At 35.6% G+C, this 11,439-nt stretch overlaps 1 pseudogene; it reads right to left on the bottom strand.

The window, feature by feature from the left end:
* Window positions 1-10,170: 10,170 nt before the first annotated feature.
* Window positions 10,171-11,048, bottom strand: LOC120247809 (annotated as a pseudogene).
* Window positions 11,049-11,439: the final 391 nt, after the last annotated feature.

The following is an 11,439-nucleotide window of genomic DNA, read 5'->3' as shown; positions in this document are numbered from 1 at the left end:
GTTGGCATTTTCAAGACTAGCATGAATAAAATGAATATGGAGACACATGTTCCCTCATCTCTGATAGCTTTAATTAAAACATTCAAAACCCCTAATTATATCATTATGAAAGACAAGATAAAAACATACTTTTCTCCTTTCTTCTCTTAATAGATTTAAAAAATAATTGTATACAATAGTATGTATAATGGGCCTATAAATTTATGTAAATAAATGTAATATTAGACCTATAGCATCAAAATATAATATGTTTGGCAATATCAGCACAAAAGAGGCAAACAGGAACAAAGCTGAATTGAACTTACACATTATTGGGCTTGCAATAATTACTGATGTAATATTGATAGATGTGACAATAATACCAGAAAGAGGGAGAAATAGAATAGTTATAAAGGAGTCACATGTTTCTCTATCTTACTGGAATCAAGTCAGTTTAAAGCTAAGACTGATTCTGTAAGTTAAGGTATATATGGTAAACCCTGGAGCAACGGGTAACGTGTGTGTGTGTGTGTGTGTGTACATATATAGATAGATAAATAGATATAGTAAAAAAAAAACTATTAAATGCTCCCTGGAAAATACTTAATAATACAGAAGAAAGCAGTAAAGTGAAATAAAGGAACAAAAAGGCATGAGATACATAGAAAACCAAAAGTAAAATTGAAGACATAAATCCAACTGCATCAATAATAACATTACGTGTGAATGGATTAAACAATCAAATAAAAATACAGACTGTCAGACTGCATTAAAAAAAAAAACACCTTGGGGTGTCTGGATGGCACAGTTGGTTGAGTGTCCGACTTTTGATCTGGGCTCCCTCAGGTCATGACCCGGGTCATGGGATCAAGCCCTACATTGCTCAGTGTGGAGCCTACTTAAGACCTCTTTGTCTTGGGGCACCTGGATGACTTAGTTGGTTAAGCATCTGATTCTTTATTTCAGCTCAGGTTATGATCTCATGGTCGTGAGGTTAAGTCCAGTGTTGGGTTCTGTGCTGGCAGCATGGAGCCTGCTTGGGATTCTCTCTCTCCCTCTCTCTCTCTGTCCCTCCTCTGCTAGTGCTCCCTCTCTCTTCCTCTCTCTCTCAAAAATAAATAAATAAACTTAAAAAAAACACTTTCTTTCTCTCTCTTTCTTTCTCTTTCTCCCCCTGCCCTATCCTCTGCTTGCACTCACTTTCTCTCCCTAAAAAATTAAAAATAAATTAAAACTAAATTTTTAAAAAACCCTAATCTAAGTACATACTGTCTATAAGAGGAACACTTTAGACATGAATATTTATAGCAACATTAATCAAATAGTCAAATGGTGGAAACAACCCACATATCCATCAACTGATAATGGATACAAAAAATGTGCTATGTCCATACAATGGAATATGATCAAGCATAAACATGAAGGAAGTAATGATTTGTGCTACAACATTGTAGCACAATCTTTTTAAATAAACCAGTCACAAAAAACCACATATTGTATATGAAATATCCAGAATAAGATAGTCTAAAGAGACAGAAAGTAGATTAGGGATTGCTTAGGAAAGGGACAGAAAGTAGATTAGGGATTCCTTAGGAAAGGGAGGGAGGTGGAGACATGGGGCAGATGGTATCTCAAGGATACATTGTTTCTTTTTAACATGATGAAAAGTTTCTCAAGTTGACTGTGGTGATGATTGCTCTGTCTCTGAGTGGATATACTAAAAACCATTAAATTGTACATTTTAAGTGGGTGAATTATATGCTATGTGATTTATATTTTAACAAAACTATTTAAAAAATGTAATAGGAGGTACAGAAAAAAAGAATGAGCTAAAATTGAGAAATTCAAGAAAAAAACACCATTAAACCTAATTCAGAATATTATTTTGGCCAGAACTAAGACATCTTTCATAGTTTCTTTTTGAGAAAGAATGAGAAATTAGTATCAGAGCCCCACTGTATAAAATACACAACCCAATGTGTGTATTTTAGGTTATTAAATTTATAGGGCTAAAAATAAACTTAAAAGCACAATGACAATACACAATATTTCTTAGGCATATTTATGTATATAATAAAAGTAGAGGAAAACTTGGGGTGCGTAGTTCATTTTGGGCAGGTATTTCTTTCCCCAGACCTTCGTCCACGTTTAGGGACATCCAGAGTGAGTCTGGTTGCCTTTCTCTTCCCACTCACTATTTTCCCCAAAGGAAACAGGAGGTATTTATCTGGTTGGTAATTTGAGGAGAAAGATTTGTACTTGCACTGCCTCCCCCCTCTCTCCTTTCACCTGAGATCTGCCTGTGTCAGAAAGAATGACCATTTGCTCTCTCTTACATGGTAAGTTGACTCCGTTTTTTTGTTTTGTTTTTGTTTTTGTTTTTTTGGTTTTTGGTTTTTTTTTGTCAGAAAAGTCCTAGTGGGGAGTGCTAGAAGATCATATGGCCAGATCTAAAGCCGGTGGCTCTTTTGTTTGCTTCTGTCTGATTTCTGTGTTTGTCTTTTACTTGGTTCTGAACTCAGCTGGAGGAAAGAATGTTGCTTCTTGAACTCTTTCAAAACCCAGCAGTTAGTAACAGAGTTACCTGCTACTCAGCAGCATGAGCCTGCCAGCTTCCTATTTTCAGAAGAGTAAGAGTTTTCTCCACATTTCAGCCAACACAAGAAAACCCGAGACTCACCATCCTTATTAAAACTGACAGAAGAGGAGCACCTGGCTGGCTCAGTTGGTTGACTGTCTGACTTCACCTGAGGTCATGATCTTGTGTTTCATGAGTTCAAACCCTGCGTCAGGCTCTGTCTGTGCTGGTGGCTCGGAGCCTGCTTCAGATTTTCTCTCTCAAAAATAAATAAACATTTAAAAAAATATTAAAAAAAACTGACAAAGAAATGATCAAAACCAGCATTTACCCCTCCATAAAGGAAATAAGAAGAGAGAGCATGATCAGGGCAAGGGGCTCCCAGGGTCTTCAACTGCTTTGCAACATTTAATTCATTAAGCTCCTTGTTACATATATCAATGTTTATTATGCCATTCCTAATCTATTTTTGCCTGTCTGAAATATGTTCTAGTATTTTTTAAAAGGAAAGAAAGGGTATAATGGGACTTAAGATATGGAGTGCTGTTATAGAAGGGGAAATTTGAGGAATTAAGATGTTTAAAGGTCACTATTTCTGCTTGCAAGTTTTTATGAAAGAAACACTTCATGGACCTATAATATAGCAAGTGACTGTTTGCAAATACTTGCAAAGTGTATATTTCTATATAAACATTTATAGAAACAATTGAGCAGAAAAGAATTTCAAGTCCACGTGGTGACAATGCCTTAGCTTTGTGTTTTGAAGCTAAACCAAAAACCTCTATTTATTCTACTTGAAGTTTCACATACTGTCACATGCAACAAATTAGAAAAGTGTTTAAGATAATTCCCATTATGTTTAGGATTATTTTTTCATTGTGAGAAAGCTTGCAGAGGGCATTCATGTATGCTTACTGTAATACAAATAGAATTGTCAACGACAAAGAAGATAGAAAGAAGCAGTAAAAACCGTGCATTACTGCCAACATTTGGTCTAAGTTGGTGCTTCTTAGGCTGTCTTTGGGAAAAACCAGTTGTCACATTTTAAACATTTAAAAGTTTTTCAATTTTAAACATTAATTTCTTTTGCAGTGTACCATTTTGACTTTTAAAATTATTCCATTAAAATTAGCTTACAAAATATCAAATAGAAAATGTACAGATAAAACCCAAATCTGTAATTCATCAGATTTGACAGACACAAAATTATTCCATTCAATTGTATAAATGATTCTAAATGCTTATTCTTTCATCCTGTACTAATCTCATGGACAGGTGAAACTGGACCCACACTGTCCTGTACTTTTTGAGTACCTCTGATCTAAGCCACTGTCTAATTTACTTTTATCATATAGTTAGTTTTGCCTTGGTGGTAATAAAATATGTCTACTCTTGAGCTTAACCGGATTTCACCTTTGTGTTTCTTCCTTTAAAGTATCTCAGTCTGGTTTTTATTTTCCAGTTTTGTGTTATGCTCTGAATTTTTTTTCCCTCCTTTCTCACTTTTGTCTTAACACATTGCCTTTCACATGAGATTTCAAAAGAAAATGGCACTTCTTTCCTTCTCTTGATAGATGATGGCATCCTTGAGATCAAACTGATCTAACAAGCAATACTCACAGATGATCTGTTTCCCTCAGTTTCTGCTTCTCGTTCCCTTTCCCTTCTTCCTTTCCTTAACAAATAGTAATTGAATGTCTACTCTGTACCAGGAACTACAGATCCAGTGATAAGACAACCCAGGTCTTTCTCCTTGTGGTGCTTGATGTCTACTAGGAAAGCACTATTTGAGCAAGTAATTTATTACTTAGAAAAGGAATAAGTTCTACAAAGGAGAAATAGAAGACTACCTTGACAGGGTTAACATGCGTGATGAGACCTGCTAACCTATATAATTCTAGAGGACAAAGAGTTACAGTTTTTTAAAGAAATGAGTTATGTTTATATGTGCCATCTTTAAAATGAAAGTATATCTTTTCAAAATGACATTTTTAATTTTAAAAGTCTGAAATGAATGATTTCTTTAAAGTAATTTCAGTTGGCTCACTTTAAGGAGCTGAGAACAGTAATCTAATTATCAAAACAGAGCTCTTAGCCCAAAGGATTTTAAAAATCAGATTATAACCTGATTTATACTCAAACACATTAATATTTTCTCTTAGTATTTTTAAGATAAATAAATATCTATGACTGTTTTAGTTTCAATAACATGACCTTCCCAACGCAATTAATCTATTACTGTTAAATTAAAAATATCTATTGTTGATCATTTAAACGATTAAACATATTGCCGTTTACCTTTTAAAAATTTTTATGCTTCAATTTAGTTTGCTGGTTTGAAATTTTTGCCAATTTAGTTCTTTCTTTAAAGTCATTCTCACACAAAAATATCAACTCTAAACTTTTACTTGCTTATGTTGGCAAGGAAAAACAAAGATAATTTTATCCAGATATAAAGCAAACATCTTATATTATCCAATTATTCCAACATGGAATAGTCCATAAAAGTAGCCTATCTTAAATTGTTATCCATTATTCCTGGTCTTACTCTTTTCTCAAGAAGTAGTAAAATTTCAGAAAACTTTTGATGATTGATAGGGAGAAAACAAAAATATTATCTAATATAACCACTGAAAAGTCATCAGCAAATAATAGTACAAATGGTCAAAATAATTGCTCTCCTGCTATTGAAAATGACCGCCCTGGAAAACCTCATAGTTTCTCTTGATCATATCAACAAGGTAGAGAAACAATAATTAGCAGCAAAGAATGATGATGGCAAGAATCCCAAGTGCAGCATGAGATGAACCTTTGCATCATTTTGAGGAATTCTATACAGAAAAATACAAATAAATATATTCTTCAAAAAACTGCCAACTGTGTTTTATATGAGATTTCTATCACTCAACAAGAAGCAAAAGACAAATGTCTATGACCATGTATGTGTGTATATTATATATTTATGTGCAATCTGTAACTGTTTTTGTAAAAACATATAGATATATTTATAAATTGGACTTCTGAAGTGTTTTAAGATTCTAAGTTCAAATAAATCCTACCCAAGTTTTACAAACGACTCCTTGAAATATCAAACTTTCTGTTAATTTTTATGAATGGAGTCTTGGATTGCTGGAGGTTATAGTTTGATGCTGGATCAGTTTGGAAGAATGAAGTTTATTTTTGTTGCAGAAGTATAGAGAGTAGACTATCAAAAACAGTCAGTAGCTGATTTCTTTACCACCATCTGTGCTGACACAAAACATGGAGTCTCGCTCTCGGTCAGTCAATTTAACTATTTGTTCAGTAGTAAGAGTTCTGGAACTATAATCCTGAGAACGTAATTATTAACCATTTTGATACTTATGTCTATTCTTCCTTTTAACGATAAATTTTATACAGTGCTTCCGAGTTGGTAAGGATATTTTTTTTAATCTCCTGGGAGTTCAGAGCAGTGTCAGGAAAACCTGAAAGAGTGGAGTGTTTCTTCAGCTGAGGAAATAATACTTTCCATCATGACTTTGCTGTAATGTTGTTTATTACATAGGAAGTGTCCTTAGGTGAACTAGTGAAAAGGGCTTATTTCTCCTAGATTACAAAGTCAGACTGTATTTATTTCAAGCTACTACATCATTAGCTTTCCTATAAGTGTTGTGTAAAACACAATGAAAATATATTTAAAAATTCATATTGGCAGAAAGCAATTAAATTTTTTAGTGAAACTTTAAAAATAACATTTTCCACTATAGTAATACATTCATATGTAATCTCTCTATTCTCCCTGCATTCACTTTTCATATTCATGGGATTTCATCTTTGATCTTTTTCTCAGGTATTTCATATGCTAACTGACTTCACATGTCCATCCATCTTTCTGGTTTGTTTTTCTCAACTATATAACCTGTAACAAATATAGATTTTTTTTTAATTTCTTGAACTACACCACTGTAAGCCTACTTGTGGACCCCATGAGATCCCCTATTAATATGTATAGTCAACTGGGTCTGCAAATAATGAATATGCTTCTGGGCACTCCTGGCCTCACTGGAGTAGGTGCAGAGTGAGAGACCTCATGACTGATACACAGGTGAGTGGTATTGGCTCTTCTACGAACAATACATCAGAGTTTACATAAATTCATAGCTTAAAGGAGAAACAAACAAACAGAGCCTGGAAAAGTTGGGACCAGAGCCATCATGATACCATGGTTAGCCAATTCCATAGGCACATCTGGTAAGCAATTGTAGTCCATGAACCCTGTAAAATTGTAAATGTGGCCTGTTGAGCATAAGGGCCTTTTATATCTGACATTATATTGACCAGGCTCTTGCTATTCCCTCCAGAGAGGCCCTTCACCCTGCTCTGTAAACAGAGAAGGAAGTCAGAGGCCCGCTCTTGCATGCAGGCGGTCGGCAGCTCACCCTGAACTTGCTTTAGCCAGAGCACACTCAAGCGTCATGGTCAGTGGATATCTTGAAGCTTCAAAGGTGAGTCCACGGCTCAAAAGGAGACATTTCGATGACCCAGGATTCCTGGCAGATTTTATTTCAGTTGCTGGAAAGTTCTCAAAAAAGCTCAAAAGCCCTCCAGCTGCCCAGAGAGTCTGAAATGCATGCAGTGGGTCTCCCAGACAAAGCTTTAGAAAGCTGCTAGCACCACAGATCCAACACAGCCTCTGCATCTTGATTTCACTAGAACAGATGTTATCTGCAAGCAATTAACATACTTGTCATCACCAGTGCAACAGATACAGAATTCTTCGGGGTTTTTTTAAATGCACCCTAAAGAAAAGTGTTTGTACATAAAACAAAATGTTCACATTAGTATTAAAATAATATTCAGTGAAGAAAGTTGCATGTGTCAATTTTTCAGTTTTTTCTAATTTTTTATAAAAAAGATATTGCAATAATTTTTAGAAAACTGTGAGGTAATAAATGTCATCAGCAATGTAAATATTTGTGACAACTCCCTATTCGATTAAAGCGGTATCTATTTGTGATTATTTTGTGTCTTCATATCTTGGCTGATAGAATTTGCCATTTGGTATATTTTCCTCTTCTTTAACATTTCCAAAACTCCTTGGTTTTATAGACTTCTATGGGAAATAATTGGGCTTGCTTTATAATAACAATAAAAATGTCAAAGAGTAAAATGTTGACCAAAATATAACCTTTAAGATTGGTACAAGCTAAAAGTTTGGTAAAATTCAGTGTGTAAATATCTAGGTGGTAAAAAACAAAAACAAAAACTAAACAGAAATTTTAAGCACTTGAGTTGTTCCAAAAGAAAAAAAAAAAACCTCAAATAGCATAATACTCTTGTATTACATAATTATACTTTTGACACCAACTCAATTTCTTTTAGGCTAACCCTGTAACATGACAGTCCTGAATTATCATTCCTCATAAAATTCATAGTTTCCATTTAGCTTTCATACCCACAAACTTCATTTAATTAGTGAAAACTGAAAGGCTTGATTTCTAGCATTTCAACTTCTGATCACAAATATTTCTAGAGGTTAAATTCTTTTTGTACTTTCATATTCCTTTTAAGAAATTTTGTAAAATTTGAAGACAATGTTTCTGCTATCCTGACAGCTTAACTAGTCTGAAAATAAAGGCTATATCATGTAAGCAAATGCTATGACTGATACATTCATTCTGAACAGAGGTACCTGTAATATTTGAAGTGAAATTAATATTCACTGTCACTAATTGGAAGGCAGATGTGGGATAGTAAAAGATCACTGAATTAGTGCTTAATATTCTAGGTCACTTTCATAGGTCTGCAATTTATTAACCAATGACCTTGAAAATGGCTTAACATTTTTTTATCTAGAAAATAATGACCTTCTTCATTGATTGTGAATTAATATAGATAATTTATATGAAAACATTTTAAATCATGAACATTATATAAATTAAAATAGTGTTTTAATCATAATAGTTCCTCAATAAGTACCTGGTAGAGAGTATTGCCAACTCTATTAGGTGATGTCAGCTAAAGCGTTCCCTTGGTTTTTGACATTTCCCCTCTAACAGGAAGTGTTTACTTTGGTCGGCTTTAATAGTAGATAAGTTGCTTGTTAAATTGTATACTGATAATCCTTCCTGTATCATACAGATGATACTTCTCCCAGTATTTTCTTTCTCTGTCTATACAAGGCCTCATGACCTGAGATCCTGTACAAGTCTTGCTTGTCCTCAGTGCTTAGAAAGTCAGTGTTGGAAAGTTAAATCTTTAAGTTTGTCATCTCTACAGCACTCATTAGGTACTTTACTGCCTAAGACAAGGCTACCTTATATTTTACATCTTTTACCAATTTCCTTTTCCATCAGTTATATCAGAATCCCCTTGTGGTTTCTCATTCTTTCTGCATAGTCTCAACATCTATCAAACTGCCCAGTAAGATATTATTTCTTGAATGTCTGCTGATATTAGTGATTTTAAATCTCTAAAATCAAAACCTGGATAATGTGGGTGAGCTTTTGTCTAAGTGACAGCTCATCCACTTGTGCAATCCACTTTTTAAAAAATGTTTGTTTATTTTTGAGAGAGGGAGAGAGAGACAGATTGTGAGCAAGGGAGGGGCAGAGAGAGGGAGACACAGAATCTGAAGCAGGCTCCAGGCTCTGAGCTGTCAGCACGGAGCCCATTTCCACAGGGCCTGAATTCACAAACCACAAGATCATGACCTGAGCTGAAGTTGAATGCTTAACCGACTGAGCCACCAAGGCACCCCTGCAATCCACCTTTTGATCAGTGTTTTAGCAAGAAAGGCAAAACTCTGAGGTTGTTTTACCTATTTGTGTATTTTTTGGTATTCAACCCTTTTAAAAACATTTTACTGGACTTCATTGTAATTAGAACTTCCAGTTTATTGGAATTTATTAACTCATTCAATAAATATTTGCTAAAGAACTCCTATGTACAAAGTATTGCTCTAAATATGTTGGATATAGCAATGGGCAAGTCAGGGGAAATGCTCCCTGCCTCTTGAAACCTAATTCTAGTGGACAGACATAGAGTAAATCAAGTAAGCTCTCAAATAAGTGAAATAATTTCAGATAGTTAAATGCCCAATGAAATAAACAAAGTACTATGATGGAGATGAGCAGGTGCAGGGGGACATATTAGTGGAGTCTACAAAAGACAATATAAGTTGAAATGTAAAGGATGAGAAGCCTTTCAGACCAAGGGCAAGACAAAGAACAGAAGATTCAAACTCCATAAGCAAAAAAGAACGTGACTTATTTTAACAGGTTTTAGAGGCTGTGTGGGTAGACAAAGCACAGTGAAAGGAGATGAAAAGGCATGGGAAAATGTAGAAGAGATAATAATAATAGCAATGTCATCCAACATTTATTGTGTGCCTGATATTGCCAGATTATATCATTTGACCCTCCCATGAATTCCAGGAGGTAATGTTATTATCAACATTTTACAGATGAAGAAACTGATGCTTAGGAAGGTTAAATAGGTAAGGACCCCAGACACAGAATAAATTAGAGGATGTGGCAAATAATTCAACCTTTGTCTTTTTTTTTTAAGAAACTGTTTATTTTCCATCGACTTTATTTCCATTTTGTTTGCTTCTATAGAAGAGCAGCTTAAGATCACTCAATAGTTGTTCCTACCCATTCAGTGGCCTGAGCAGTGGGAGCTGCACACCAGTCTTCAGTGGCAGGCTGAGCACTCCAGTCCTCTGTAGGGAATGCTGAATAGGGGCAGAGGGCACCTGCACACCTCTAGACCAGTCTGCGACTTGAGATTGAATAGCAATGAACTTAGGATCTGAAGCCGTCCATTCACCCTGAATTTCCTCCTCGTCACAGCCTTTTTGGCAACAGCCTGCTCTTCCTTTTTAATCTCTTCAAGATCCATATAGAAGTAGAGATCAAGCACGACCTCCCATGGTTGTTCATGGGAAAATGTGCCATGCATGCACAGAACTTCCTGGGCTAGCATCCACCACCTCAAACACACCCAGTGGCTACCTTGTTCCAAGGGATGGCAATGTCCACATAGTGTGGAGGAAAATCTGTGTTACACAGAGGGATGGTAGGCAGGTTACTATAAGATGCCTCTGTGAAAGGCATCAGTAACTGGTCAGCCCTGGAATCAGTAACCACCAGAAGCTTCAGCTCCCAGAAAGCTGCCTGGATTTGGTTAGTGAAGGTTCCAGAAGTGAAACAGCCAGCAATAGGAGTGGCTCCAGTAGCAGCAGCAAACTTAAGTACAGCTCGCTGGTCAGTATTCCTAGAAGGTATGGCACTGACATCAGCTGTGTTTTCAATGGCAACAGTGGCACGAGCTGCCAGGAGAAGCTTCTCCCTGGTTCTCTTCAGATTTATGATGCACCAACACCTTTCCTTTTGTAGATGTACTGTTCCATTTGAAAGTCAAGATTGGTGTCACCTAAGTGGATTCTTGCTGCAAGAAATTTGAGGACATCCTCCACCTTCATTTGCAGGACATCAAGGGCTGTGGACATTGTGAAAGTTTCCCTTTAAGTTACCACGGAATGCAAAACAGTGCCATGTGGGCCCCTCCCTGGGTAGCACGGAAAAAGGTCAACTTTTGTCTGAATACAATAGGATGCCATTGAAAGATTTTAGTTAACAGAGTGATATGGTTCATTTCTGTTAATATCAAAATTTACCCTGAATGAGGAGCAAGGAGGGATTGCTTGATTTCTTTCTCTTCACATCTGGTTTGTTTTGTTCCCACTAGATTCTGAGCCATTCTAGAAGGGCAGAGATTTTGTCTTGTTTATTACTTTATGCTCATTCCTTAGCATGGTATTTAACATATTTGGATGCTCATTTAATATTGATTGAATGAATGGCTTACTTGATACTTGCTGATTTCCCCCTACTTGCATT

The sequence above is a fragment of the Hyaena hyaena genome, unplaced genomic scaffold (genome assembly GCF_003009895.1).
Source record: "Hyaena hyaena isolate Hyena2069 unplaced genomic scaffold, ASM300989v1 scaffold_549, whole genome shotgun sequence".
NCBI classification, from domain to species: Eukaryota; Metazoa; Chordata; class Mammalia; order Carnivora; family Hyaenidae; genus Hyaena; species Hyaena hyaena.
The sequence above is the reverse complement of the archived record's forward strand: the minus strand, read 5'-3'. Positions and strand labels throughout refer to the sequence as shown.